Here is a 13,231-nt window from a genome sequence, read left to right on the forward strand (position 1 = left end):
GTCTGAAGACTGAAGAGGATAACCGCCAAGGTAGACTCTGACAGGTGTTGCATGCTATTAATGTCACATCTTGATCAGAGTAACAGCTGTACGCTTGATGCTACATACTGGATATTCCATGACAATAATTACCTCATGTTAAGTGCACTTTTCTAAATGGTCACTCATTCTGTAAGGTGCGTTAGATATGCATGCGCAGCTATGGAAGATAGTCAAGTTCAAATCAGCTGCATCTATTACCCGCCTCTATGTAGTCTCTATAGACAGACGGGTTGCCTCACACGACGTACCAATGTTCCAACATCCACGTCTGTACAAGTACCTGCGTTAATAGGGACAGAGAGGAGGGGTCGGAAATGGGATGTGCGTAATCTCCTTATCTGGTGTTGTCAACTGCTTGTTGCCCTAGCTTTAAACATCCCCGCCAGACACAAAGTACTAGCTAGCTAGCGAGATGGAGAACGCAGAGGTTATTTTTAATGGGTGCAAGTGTCACGTTTGCGTCATCTACCTTCACTAAAACCACTGCAAAGGTTTTTCCTGCAAACTTTCGTTTTGAATCTCAATGTTCGGGCATGTCTGCTTTCAGGGTACGGAAAGAGTTAGATTTTTCAGGCTTGGCCCCCCCTACCCAAACTCGTGATTTTGGTGGGAGAGTTGTCTGTCTAAAGAGGACCCTCCCCTTTTAAAATGTCTAAGAGAATCAGACACCCCCCCCCCCCCCCCCCTGGGATTTCCAAGACTGGTCACTGAGCAAAATTACATCAAATTAGTATTATGACATTGTATGCAGTAGGCTAGATGTTAGCAAGAGAGCTTCTTAAATTGATGGCAAGTTTTTCTAAATTATCTCACAAACTAAACCAATAAGCATTTGTCTTATGATCTAGACGAGCGGGGGACTGAGTCCAAGTTCAAGACGTTCCAATGCTGTAGGTTTTCGTGTAGCACGTGCCCAGAACGACATATGGACGTTTACAAAATGTGAAAAGGCATTCTGTGGGGTGGGGAAAATAGGATGCTAAGCTGCTGCCGTTATGTCATTTGATCTAGTTGACATTATTTTGCTCTATAGTTTGTATCTCAATTGCAGAATGTACTGCAGAAAATACAAGTTGGTGAAGAATCCACGAACCATTTCACTTCCCCCCCCCCCCCATCATGTTCTATATGACTGCCACTACGGTCCAAACTACCATCCAATCTCTTCAGGTGTTGCTGGATACAGATACAAGGGTTATGGAGCTAATAAGGCTTCTGAAAAGAGGGCTTGATAGAGAGGTGTGGACCGGGATTGTGTGTCTGCCAGGTAAAACCTTGAAGTTAGTCTGTCAACAAGGTGTATCCAAATCTGCCACTGTTTGCCAGGTACTCCCTCTGCCCCAGGTCTATATCCAACCTCGTTTAGAGGGGAAGGATGAAACCCAGCAGGGTTACAGACTTCAAGGACGGACCTCTTGTATTTGAGAAGGGAGTCCGTAAATCCATCCAACCACCATTCCCACACAGGCGAATATGTATTACACACAGGTGAACATGTCTTCATTTTTCTCCGACTCACAGGTTCTGTGTTAGTGGGAAGGCCTCAGGCTGAGACTAGTCAGACGGGTTCGACAGAGAGGCTGCGTTCTGTGAGGACAGAATTTGTCAATCGGGTGTCAGGACCTGTGCTCGACAGTTTATTGGACAGGCTTCTGCAATGGGAAGTTCTCAATGAACTTGAAATAGAGACAGTGAAGGTGATTCCCGAGAGAGCAAAGAAGGACCGGGAAGTCATAGCCATGGTGCTGAGGAAATGAGCTGCTTCATGTTTGCTAATGAAAACCCATCTGATTGAACTGGACCCCTTGTTATGCGCAATGCTTGGTATCCGCTAAAACATCATTGTAGTATGATGCATTAATGAGCATGACCAATGATGTCTGTGTTCAATAAAACATTTGGTCTGCATTTATTGATTATTTTGGAATTAGGGTGTAAGGCTTATTGTTTTTAAAAAATCATTTAGCATACATGTAACCGCAATAAACATTGTCTTGAGCACTCTTTGATAAGCAAACGATGTTTAATGTCAGGTTCACGTGCTTACCCTAACACTTTTACAGTTATACACCATGTAACATGAACTAGTGCCAGTACCGTGCAGTCACATATTCTATATGACATGATAATTACCTCCATGATAATGAGTAATGATGTAATTGATGCTTCAACCATAATAGCTAATCATTTTCACTGTGAACATTCAACGCCATATGTATTTGGACAGTGAAGTGAAAATGTTAAATTTAGCTGTATACTCCAGCATTTTGTATGGCTTACGGCCATTCAAAATGACAATCGGAATTGTATATTACTGACTGCGGGTTATACTAAAGTAGTGGAATATTACCATATACTGTAAAGCAAGACAATACATTGTCATTTCAGGTGATATACGTGATAAAGACAGTACTTACCTTGGTGACAGATATCTTAATGTTATGTACAGTTTTACCAAGTATAACTTGTCATTTAAATTTTCAATACATCTTTGGAACAGGAAGGATATTGTTGTTTCTAAATGTAGCAGACTCATTCTATATCATGTTAGAAGTGTCAGGCATCAAGGTAAGACCCAGATGCAGACTGTCGAAGTAACACTGTTTATTGGAGCAAACAGGGGCAGGCAAATAGGACAGGCAGAGAAGTCAGACGGGCAGGTACAGGGTCAGGACAGGCAATGGTCAAAAACCAGAAGAACAAGAAAAACAGAGACTGGGGAAAAAACAGGAGTTGACAGGAAAACCGCTGGTAAACTTGACAAACAAGATGAACCGGCAACAAACAGAACACAGGTATAAATACACAGGGGATAATTGGGAAGATGGGCGACACCTGGAGGGGAGTGGAGACAATCACAAGGACAGGTGAAACAGATCGGGGCGTGACAAGTAGTTTGGAGTCAGTATCTATCATTTCTGTGTATCTAAAATCACTATTTCAGTTGTGCTCATTCACAGCGTGGTGTGCTTTTAGACCAGTGTGATATTATTTCACTTCAGCTGCAGTTAATTTCCCATAATAAATGTAGACGTTTAAAACCTAACTGGGTTGTTCCACGAAATGTGTGTCTTTTACGTCCCTTTGATATTTTAAGTAGAAATTGTGTGCAAATAATGGATTTTAAAAGCCTGTTATTTAAAACGAAGTGCCCTTTAACCTATTTAATCCGTGACCGTAAAAAAAAACATTTTCAGTTATAAGGCTCTAAAAATGTTACTGAATGATCTATCAATGCATTTCCAGCAAATATTGAAATAATAAAGGGTCTCGATGAATGAAGTGCAGTGTCACATGTTTAGTGTAAATTGTCACATGACCAGAGCTGTTTACTTCCTGGTTGCACCATGAGAGAGAATGGCTGCATCAAAGTTCCCAAACAAAAGGTTAGTAAAGTTAAAATAAAGTTAGGACAAATAGTTTTGATATATGCATTTGCCATTACTCAAAGTTGTTCAGTGTGATCATAGAATGTGTAAACGTGTTGACGGCAACAATAGTGACTGGCGGGGTAATCTAGGTATACACATACATAATTATTATTTTACCTAACTTTCTACTCTGTTCTTTCTTTTTAGTTTCACTTTGAGTCAAGTTCTGGATATGTTGGATCTAGGTGACTGCCCAGACAAGGCGTGCAACATTGCAGTTATCCCTCAAAATGAGAACGATGCTGGCCTGAGTGATTGTGATAGCGATGGGTCAGATATGGGCTATGGACAGGCCATTTGCCAGCCAGGCTGTTGAATGCATATGTGGAACCTATGCAAACAGATCATGACAGGAACAACGTTATCAGTGATGATGACCCCCCCTCCCCCCCAATCCACAATCTTTCCCACCCCCCCGCCATTGTTGGTAATGAAGAGCCAAGGGCCTCTACCCGCCAGAGGGTCCAGTCAGAAGAGCCAAGGGCCTCTACAAGCCATAGGGGTCAGCCAGAAGAGCCAAGGGAAAAGCTGCAGGTGGTCAAAAATAAAGATTGAGCGTTCAAACGATCGAAGAGACCTGCCATTGATGTGATTCCAAAACACATAGTATACAGCCCAAATATGCAAAAGTTTGGCACGAAACCACTGAGCCACGGAAGGAGATCTTTACTGGCTGCTACTGTTGAATCTCAGGCAAGATTTGACAAAGCTTCTCACTGTCCAATCAACACGATGCACCGGTTCCAGAGAAGTCGTCACTGTGACAAACACACTACCTATGCATGTGAGAAATGCAAAGTGCCACTGCACATTGAGTGCTTCAAGGTATACCATGGACAGTAGAAAAGGATATAAGACCGAATAGAAAAATCGATAACGGGTGAGGAGAAGCAGTACAACGGACTCTAGGAAGAAAAGCACTCATTGTCTCGTATAAGCATTCATTGGCCAGTGGCGCTTTTGATATATATATATATATATATATAAAATTGTATTTTGTTCAGTGTAGGCCTCTACTTGAATGCATATTCTACAGGCTACCTCTATCCTATATGTTACCTTTATGTTCAGTGGCAATGAATCACATGACTGCTATACAGTTGTTAGTGAATGTTGCACTAAAATGTCACAATGACAATGTCACAATGAATATTGCACTAAAGTACAAGTTCAACTGTTACAATAAAGTTACAATATTAAGGTTTCAGTACATGTTGCACTAAAGTAACAATGTTGAGATACGTTGATGGTTGTTGTGTTTTTGTCTTTGCTCTCAGTATTCATATCGTGTTATAAGGGTTTTTGATGTGTAAAATAGTCACACTAGAATGTGACGGGGCATTTTGGTGGCAATGCTGGGGACAGCCAGTGACAGAGTTTTAAATGTCTTAACTGGGTTGGGATTTATAAGAACTTTGATAACTACATATGAGAAATATGTTAATTCAGTATACGTAACATTATCCCACCGGTCACAATTGTGACCGACCATAAAACACACCTTTTCACCTAAAAATAATGATTGATTACCTCAAAGGGTTACTAATGACACTTGATTTGGATATTTTCATGTCTGGGAAAAATTTGGGATCAAAATGGGTTAATATAGACCACATGGAAAATTCAATACATCTGATTTTTAATATTGTTTTTTAAAATTAAAATAAATGGAATCGAGCTACGCACAGGCAAAATCCTAGAGGAAAACCTGGTTCAGTCTGCTTTCCAACAGACACTGGGAGACAAATTCACCTTTCAGCAGGACAATAACCTAAAACACATGCCCAGACAAACACTGGAGCTGCTAACCAAGACACGATGCCCAGGTAAGTGTAAACATCCTGCTTGAAAGACAGCTGGCACTTGACCCCCGTGGCCCGGATGACTGCGTCCAGCCTCATCACCTCGTTTTTTGTCCATGAAGTCCTTATAGGAACAGATGACGTACTTGCTGTCAGACTTGGGATCACACGGGCTCACCTTGGTCAGGGAGATCTTCCCTTCCACGGCTGCTCTGGTCACACACAGGCATGGTCCACCTTGAAGCCTGAGTCCAGGTGCATCAGTCCCTTCCTGGAGAGCACCCTGTGGTTCAGTGCCAGTTCCTTCACAATCTGGAAGGTGACATGTCTCCCGCTGTCCAACAGGCTCTCCCAGCTCTCCTGTAGTCCAGTGATGTCCCCAGTGGCAGGACAGGGGTCCAGGCCCAACACAGATATCCAGTTAGTTTGAGTGGGAAATGTTTTAAAACCCTGTTCACAAGAACTGCCTTGCAGTCAGTCATTCCCCAGCATGCATGCAAGGAGTTCATGCAACCAAAGATAGAAGCTGTTATGCCCTAGCTTGTTTTGCCAGCCAGCTAGCTCGACATTGGCATGACAATTATGTCGTTTAGAACTTGCGTGGTATTTATATTGTACACTGAACAAAAATATAAACGCAACGTGCAACAATTTCAAAGATTTTACTGAGTTACAGTTCATATAAGGAAATCAGTCATTTGAAATAAATAAATGAGGCCATAATCTAGGCCCCCATATGTGGGCCTGGGAGGGTACAGGTCTACCACTTGAGAGCCAGGCCGACCCACTGTTAAGCCAGGCCCAGCCAATCAGAATGAGCTTTTCCCCACTAAAGGAATTTATTACAGACAGAAATACTCCTCAGCACCGCCTCAGACTATCCTGCAGGTGAAGAAGCCGGATATGTAGGTCCTGGGCTGGCGTGGTTAGACTTGGTCTGCGGTTGTGAGGTCGGTTAGACACTGCCAAATTCTCTAAAAACGACATTAACATTAAATGATCTGAAAACAGCTCTGGTGGATATTCCTGCAGTCAGCATTCCAACTACATGCTACCTCAACTTGAGACATCTGTGGCATTGTGTTCTTTGACAAAACTGCACATTTTAGAGTGGCCGTTTATTGCCCCAAGCACAAGGTTCACCTGTGTAATGATTATGCCGTTTAATCAGCTTCTTGATATAACACACCTGTCAGGTGGGTGGATTATCTAGACAAAGGAGAAAGTGTCACAGTGATGTAAACAAATTTGTGCACAACATTTGAGAGAAATAAACTATCCCTTTACAAAAAAGGACAGTAACTAGTGTGCAGTAACTGCAGTCGACGGTGTTATTTTGAACACAGCATTTGTAGCATCCTGCAATTATACTGCATTCTAACTAGAGTTACCCTACAGTGTAATGCAGTTATACTACAATCTTTTTTCGTAAGGGTTTTGTGTGTATGGACTGGGATCCTTTATTTCAGCTCATGAAATATGGGACCAACATTTTACATGTTGCGTTTATATTTTTGTTCAGTATACATGCATGAACATAGAACAACGTATAATTGCTATAATAATGAAATGTTTTCCTTTGCCGAGATGTTTTATATGCCAAGTCTAGGGGATAGTTGGCCGCCAAGCAATGTTTCTGCTCAAGCCTCCATCATGATTTAAATGTCGCTCACAAAACTTTATTGAAACACCCCGTATGCAAAATAGTTTAGCTTAGATTAGCTATAGTAGCTTGGCTAACGTTATCTAGTAGGAAACGAGCAAAGTAAAAGTTGGGTGATGGGCTTTTAACTGTTTGTCACGTTGAGCCTGCAATGTTGGATTTGATCTCAACGCGACAGTACTTTGATAATGCAACAATCTGTGTTTGTTTGTTATTTCACACTCGAGTGCTGTCTATTTGACCAGAGTGCAGGCTAGAAGAATCCGACGGAACGTGAGACCCTGCGGAACATCTCGAGAAGGCTACGCGCTAGGCTAGCTAGCTAGCTACCTACCCATTTGGGTGCGGGTTGGAGGGTCATATAATAACAAAATATCGAAGATTGTTTTAAGTTAAACAGTTCATAAAATAATGCCCAGCAAAAAGAAGAAATACAATGCGAGATTCCCCCCGGTAAGTAGTTAAGCGTTGCTTGCTAAGCTGATAGCTAATTAGCTAACTAACTTGATGATCTAAATCTGTGGAATGCTAGCTAGCTTGCTAACTTTAGTGCAACAGTGCACCCATTAATATGATTTGTTCTAGGTATGCTGCTAGCTAGTTAGCAGACAAGAAGATAAAGCTAGTTAGCTGGATAACTTTGCAGTTAACAATACGTATCTACAACTCTAGCTATCTAACTAATGGTAACGTTAGCTACCTAAGCTAGCCAGCCAGCCACTTGAGAGGGTGGCTATTAAAAAAGGCATTGCTAGCTTAGTTTGTTCATTGTTGTTATTAAGTTTTCCAGCTGTACTAACTGATAGACGAGATTTAGTTATTGACCTAAACAAGTATTAGTTAGCCTGTTAGCTAGGCCTGCTAGGGGGTTGTATCATTCAGAATAAGTGAGACATGATCGGGAAAATTGGAGGATGTGGCTAGCGTTGTAAATGCTTGCCAGATACTAGCATAAGTTGTCAACAAACCAGTCTGCCTAGGAATGTCATGATACACTACATGACCAAAGGTATGTGGACACCTGCTCGTCAAACATCTAATTCCAAAATCATGGTCATTAATATGGAGTTGCCCCCCCCTCCTTCCCCCCTTTTCTGCCATAACAGTCTCCGCTCTTCTTGGAAGGCTTTCCACTAGATGTTGTAATATTGCTGTGGGGACTTGCTTTCATTCAGACACGAGGATTAGTGAGGCTGGGCGATTAGGCCTGGCTCGCAGTCGGCGTTCCAATTCATCCAAAAGATGTTCAATGGGGTTGAGGTCAAGGCTCTGCAGGCCAGTCAAGTTCTTCCACACCGATCAACAAACCATTTCTGTATGGACCTCGCTTTGTGCACGGTGGCATTGTCATGCTGAAACAGTTGCCACAGAGTTGGAAGCACAGAATCTTCTAGAATGTCATTGTATGCTGTAGCGCTAAGGTATCCCTTCACTGGAACTAAGGCTGCGTAGTCCGAACCATGAAAAACAGCCCCAGACCATTATTCCTCCTCTACTAAACTTTACAGTTAGCACTATGCATTGGGGCAGGTAACGTTCTCCTGGCGTCCTCCAAACCCACATTTGTCCGTCGGACTGCAAGCTGTTGAAGCGTGATTCATCACTCCAGAGAACGTGTTTCCACTGCTTCAGAGTCCAATGGCGGCGAGCTTTACACCACCAGCCAACTCTTGGCATTGCGCATGGTGATCTTAGGCTTGTGTGCAGTTGCTTGGCCATGGAAACTCATTTCATGAAGCTCCTGACTAACACTTCTTGTGCTGACGTTGCTTCCAGAGGCCATTTGGAACTCTGTAGTGATGAAGTTTACCCGCTAGAGCACTCAATGGCTCTTTCTGTGAGATTGTGCGGCCTAAAACTTTGCGGCTGAGCCGTTGTTGCTCCTAGACGTTTTCAATTCACAATAACCGCACTTACAGTTGACTGGAGCAGCTCCAGCACGCCAGAAATTTGATACGTGGACTTGTTGGAAAGGTGGCTGAAATAGCCAAATCCATTAATTAGAAGGGGTGTCCACATACTTTTATATATATATATATATATAATGTACCTGCTGCCGCTACTGTCAAATCTTGCTGAGCGAGGTAGCTAGATGTCTTTATTGTTGACCACCTACCTGACTTCACATGTGAGATGAGCCAAAACAGACGGGGCAGAAGCCAAGAAGGTGCATGGGTGTCTCTAGCTTGGTAGGACAAAAGGTAGCAACAGCATCAAAATAAACAGGCCTATGGATTATATAATCGTCACCATAACAAACAACTATCTCCCAGTGCGGGTGTGTGATCTTTAGCTACCTATCGAGGTCATCACTTCTGCGCAGTACCTAAATCCTCAGATGCAAACGGATGGAAATAGACCTAGTTGAAAGTTATTTCGGGCATTTCTGTTGATAGCCTCGTTTATTTGTTATCTAAATATGGTCAATGTGCTGAGCGTGTGTGGTTGGTTGATCAATTAGTAACTTGACAACTATGCAGATACTCTAATGGTAGTAATCTTCAATGCGCTCTCTCACTGACCTCTTCCCATTTTGATTACAGGCCAGGATTAAGAAGATTATGCAGACTGATGAAGAGATAGGCAAAGTGGCTGCCGCCGTTCCTGTCATCATATGTATCCGTTCTTCTCACCTGAACGCTTCATCTGTATTTCATTGCAAGTTCACATGAACTGCATTTCAAAACGTGTATTTTATTGCCAATGACAATATGGAGATTATAGGGTTAATTGTTTGTTGTGCAGTTTGAATGAAAAGTCATATGACTCACTGTTTTGACTTTTGAGGGGTCGTGTGCCTGGTAAGAGTCTAGCAATCACTCTTGAGTCGTTGCGAAATGTCTAACTGTTCAGTTATTGAAGCCCAAATAAACCACTTTGGTCCTGTGTGGCTAGTGTCTACCTCCCCTTAACTCAACCACCAGCACGAGCTCTGGAGCTGTTCCTGGAGTCTCTCCTGACGAAAGCCTGTCAAGTCACCCAGTCCCGGAACGCAAAAACAATGACGACGTCACACTTGTAAGTCATGTATTCAGTTATCGGTGTTGGTCATAAGTTCAGTAGGGCTACAGATTGTAATGTTCAGTGTTCTTGTCTATCGGTGCTTTTTTGAAGCGATGGGGACGGTATTGTCTTTTTAAACATTGTGTGTGTGTCTTGGTAGAAAACAGTGCATTGAGCTGGAACAGCAGTTTGACTTCCTGAAGGACCTGGTAGCGGCAGTGCCTGACATGCAGGGCGAGGGAGAGGACAACCACTCAGAGGGAGGGGAAAAGGTTGCACGCAGGTAACGGACCCCGAACGATACTAACTGTTGACATGGATAGGATATTACTGATGGTCTACTAAAGCTTTGTGTGTCGTTGAATGTGTGAATTATGCAATCTTGACTTTGTACTTGGTTTCCTCCAGAGGTCGAAAGCCGGGGTCAGGCCGCAAGAACGGAGGAGTTGGCTGCAAGGGCAAGGACAAGAAGCTATCAGGCACAGAGTCAGAGCAAGAGGTGGGTGTTGGCCTTAAATTTAGCAGCCACAAAGCATAAGCTTAGCTTAGATAACAGTAAGGTTTTATAGAGGGCAATGTTAGTTAGTTTGGCTTGTTGGCCAATTGAAGTTATCAGGTGTAATTCGGGGGGGGGTGTGTGTGTGAGGATAGAGGTTTATTTAGTTTTTCGTTGCCATGGGAACAGGATGACTCCGAGGACAGCGAGACAGACGAGGATGAGGAAGACGGGTCTCAGTCAAGCACAAACCTGCAGCCACAATCCCGATTCCACAGGTAATGGACATGGACAGGCGCGCACACACAGTTAACCACCACGCAACTGTACTCTTTGCTAATGTGCTTTCCTGGGTCGTATTCGGGCATTAACTTTCCATTTCACACAGTTTCAAAACATTTTCTTAACTGAACATGACCCTTTTGTGTGCGGGTACTATTACTAAAGGTGTCCCCCTCTTCTGCCCTGTGCCACAGCCCAGACACCATGCCACCCCAGTACCTCCACATGGGCACCGCACAAGGGGGGCCTGGCCATGCCTCTGGGCTCCTTTGCCCCCCACCCCTCGCTGATGGGCACCGCACCCCCGCCTCCCCCCTCCATGCCGCACAAAGATGAAGACGATGATGATGAAGACTATGACTCTTAGCTCCCCCCTGCTCTTTTTACCTTTAATTTTCTCTTAAGTTCTTCTCTTCTGTGGCTGCATTGAGAAAGAGGTGAGTCTGGGCAGATGCTCACATGCGGCCCATTGTTAAGGAAAAGCCTCCAACAACTGGCAGTAAGGTGTGTAGACATGACAGCTGGCACCACTGAAGACGAGTAATCGGTTGTATATTGTGTTTAATTATTTGTTATTTTATTGTGGAGGGAAAAAAAAATGAACCAGGTTGTTTTATAAAGACAGGTGGTTGTTCTATTTGGAGTAAAAATGTCAGTTGATGTTCTGAAAGGCCCCCAGCCCAAGTACCGGTTTGATTAAGTCCCCCATTGTAGTTTGCACTTTGGTTATTCTCTCATCTCTGTTTTCTGCATACGTCATTGGTGTTCAACAGACATATCACTCCAGCTCCATGTCCACTTCTTCAACGTTTGCTCTGGTTCAGTTGAGATGATCCAACTGTAATGCCTGTGCAGCCTACGTAGCCTCATAGAATACTGTACACCTTCTGGAGATGAAGTCAGAGCAGCGGTCGGTCGTATTTTGAAAAGGGATCAGCACTTTCCTATAGCAAAGGGAGGTGAGATGATTGTCTGTGGGGATTCTGAATTTGGCAGAGCGGTTAGATCTTGGTCTTGCTTTCGGAGTTGGCCATTATTGCACGTGGCTATTCCAATTGTTAGGGTGTGGGTAAGGAGATGTGTTTTACTGTAGGTTATGAATTCTTCTCAATGTGACTTGAGTTGAGGATTTTCCCCTTTTTTAATGCAACTTTTTATGACGATAATTGATCCTCCTGAAGACCTTGGCCATGAGCTTACGTCAACCATATTCACATGTCATTATGCTAATGATTACAACTCCAATTGGTTGTTTTTGTTGATTTGAAATACGAGTGACGAGTCACTGCTTTTGAGGTAAAATATGTTGTGTTGTACCCCCCCCTCCCCAACTATCTCCTTCTTGAAGACAGATATTTCTCTGCTGGCTATTCTTATCTGAAATGTACTGTGATGCTCCTCCTGGACCATAACTTTGTTTTTAATGTTGTTAAACCGCTCACCTTTTCGCCTATAATTTGTGTTCAAAAATATATCGTCCCCCCCCACTTGGAATAAAATTCTCCTTTGTATTGTATTTTTTTCTTCTCTCTTTTAGATTGTTTTTATGTACACATTGAAATGCAGAGAAGGATAGGGCTCCCGTTTCAGTGTCTCTTGATATGAAATGTTTAATGGTAGGCCGTTGAACTTGACGCTGTATGTAAAATTTTAACATTATTTTATTTTGTATGGGTGAAATAAAGTTCAGATTTCAATAAAACACTGCCCAACTATTTTTTTTTCTTTTACATTAAACATCATGAGATATTTTACCAAGCGTATCTCTGATATTACAAGCCACAATGCCACCAGCTATTTGTTGAGTCCATTGAAACTGGCAATGAACTTCATTCCATTGGCACCTACGCGAAACATTGCACAAGGCTTCACCTTACGACTACACAGGAGTGTAACACATTGTTTGAGTTCAACCCAAACCCATCCTACATTCTCTGGACTTCCCATTCCCATATGGAAAATCTGTACATTTTTCTCTAAGCCGCCTTCATGTCTCCTCCAAATACTTCCTGTCTCAGACTCCAGGTATAGAATAGAAATGGCCGACCATGCATTAGTACTCCTACAAAGTGTGTATAAACGTTTAACAATGGATGTTTGTCACCGCAGCTGATGTGATGTGTGTTTTCCCCTGTCAAGGCCAAGTTGTTACCAACAGAGTCGGCAAGGTGATTGAAGTGCAAGCCAGCACAGGTCTGTTCTGTGGGAGAGATTCCCATGGAGGGAAGATTTGATTCGATTAGAAACACTGAACAAAGAAAATACTCTTTCTGAAAAGGCAGTTCATTTTTCGTTCTCCGTGTGCACTGTGACCCCCCCCTCTCTGAGTTTGGTTTCATATTGTAAATGTAACAGCAGAGCTGGCTCGGCCACCAGGCCACAAAAACAACTGCCTTCTTCCTGCACAAGTGATGAGTCAGCGCTGGATAGCAGGGGGTGGGGGTGTTTGGCCGGGGTTATGGGAGGGGCTTTACTTTCGGGGCGGAGGAGCAACAAAGGCCTGCCATGGGGC

At 43.1% G+C, this 13,231-nt stretch overlaps 2 pseudogenes across 1 annotated transcript; one reads left to right on the forward strand and one right to left on the reverse strand.

Annotated features, from left to right (window-relative positions):
* Positions 1–5,040: 5,040 nt before the first annotated feature.
* Positions 5,041–6,354, reverse strand: LOC124008005 (annotated as a pseudogene).
* A 615-nt stretch (positions 6,355–6,969) lies between these two features.
* Positions 6,970–12,434, forward strand: LOC124008719 (annotated as a pseudogene). The gene is made up of 7 exons (XR_006834140.1): positions 6,970–7,391; positions 9,482–9,554; positions 9,863–9,956; positions 10,102–10,224; positions 10,350–10,440; positions 10,627–10,715; positions 10,914–12,434. The product of XR_006834140.1 is annotated as a dr1-associated corepressor-like (transcript).
* Positions 12,435–13,231: the final 797 nt, after the last annotated feature.

Source organism: Oncorhynchus gorbuscha, linkage group LG21 (assembly GCF_021184085.1).
Source record: "Oncorhynchus gorbuscha isolate QuinsamMale2020 ecotype Even-year linkage group LG21, OgorEven_v1.0, whole genome shotgun sequence".
Taxonomy (NCBI): Eukaryota; Metazoa; Chordata; class Actinopteri; order Salmoniformes; family Salmonidae; genus Oncorhynchus; species Oncorhynchus gorbuscha.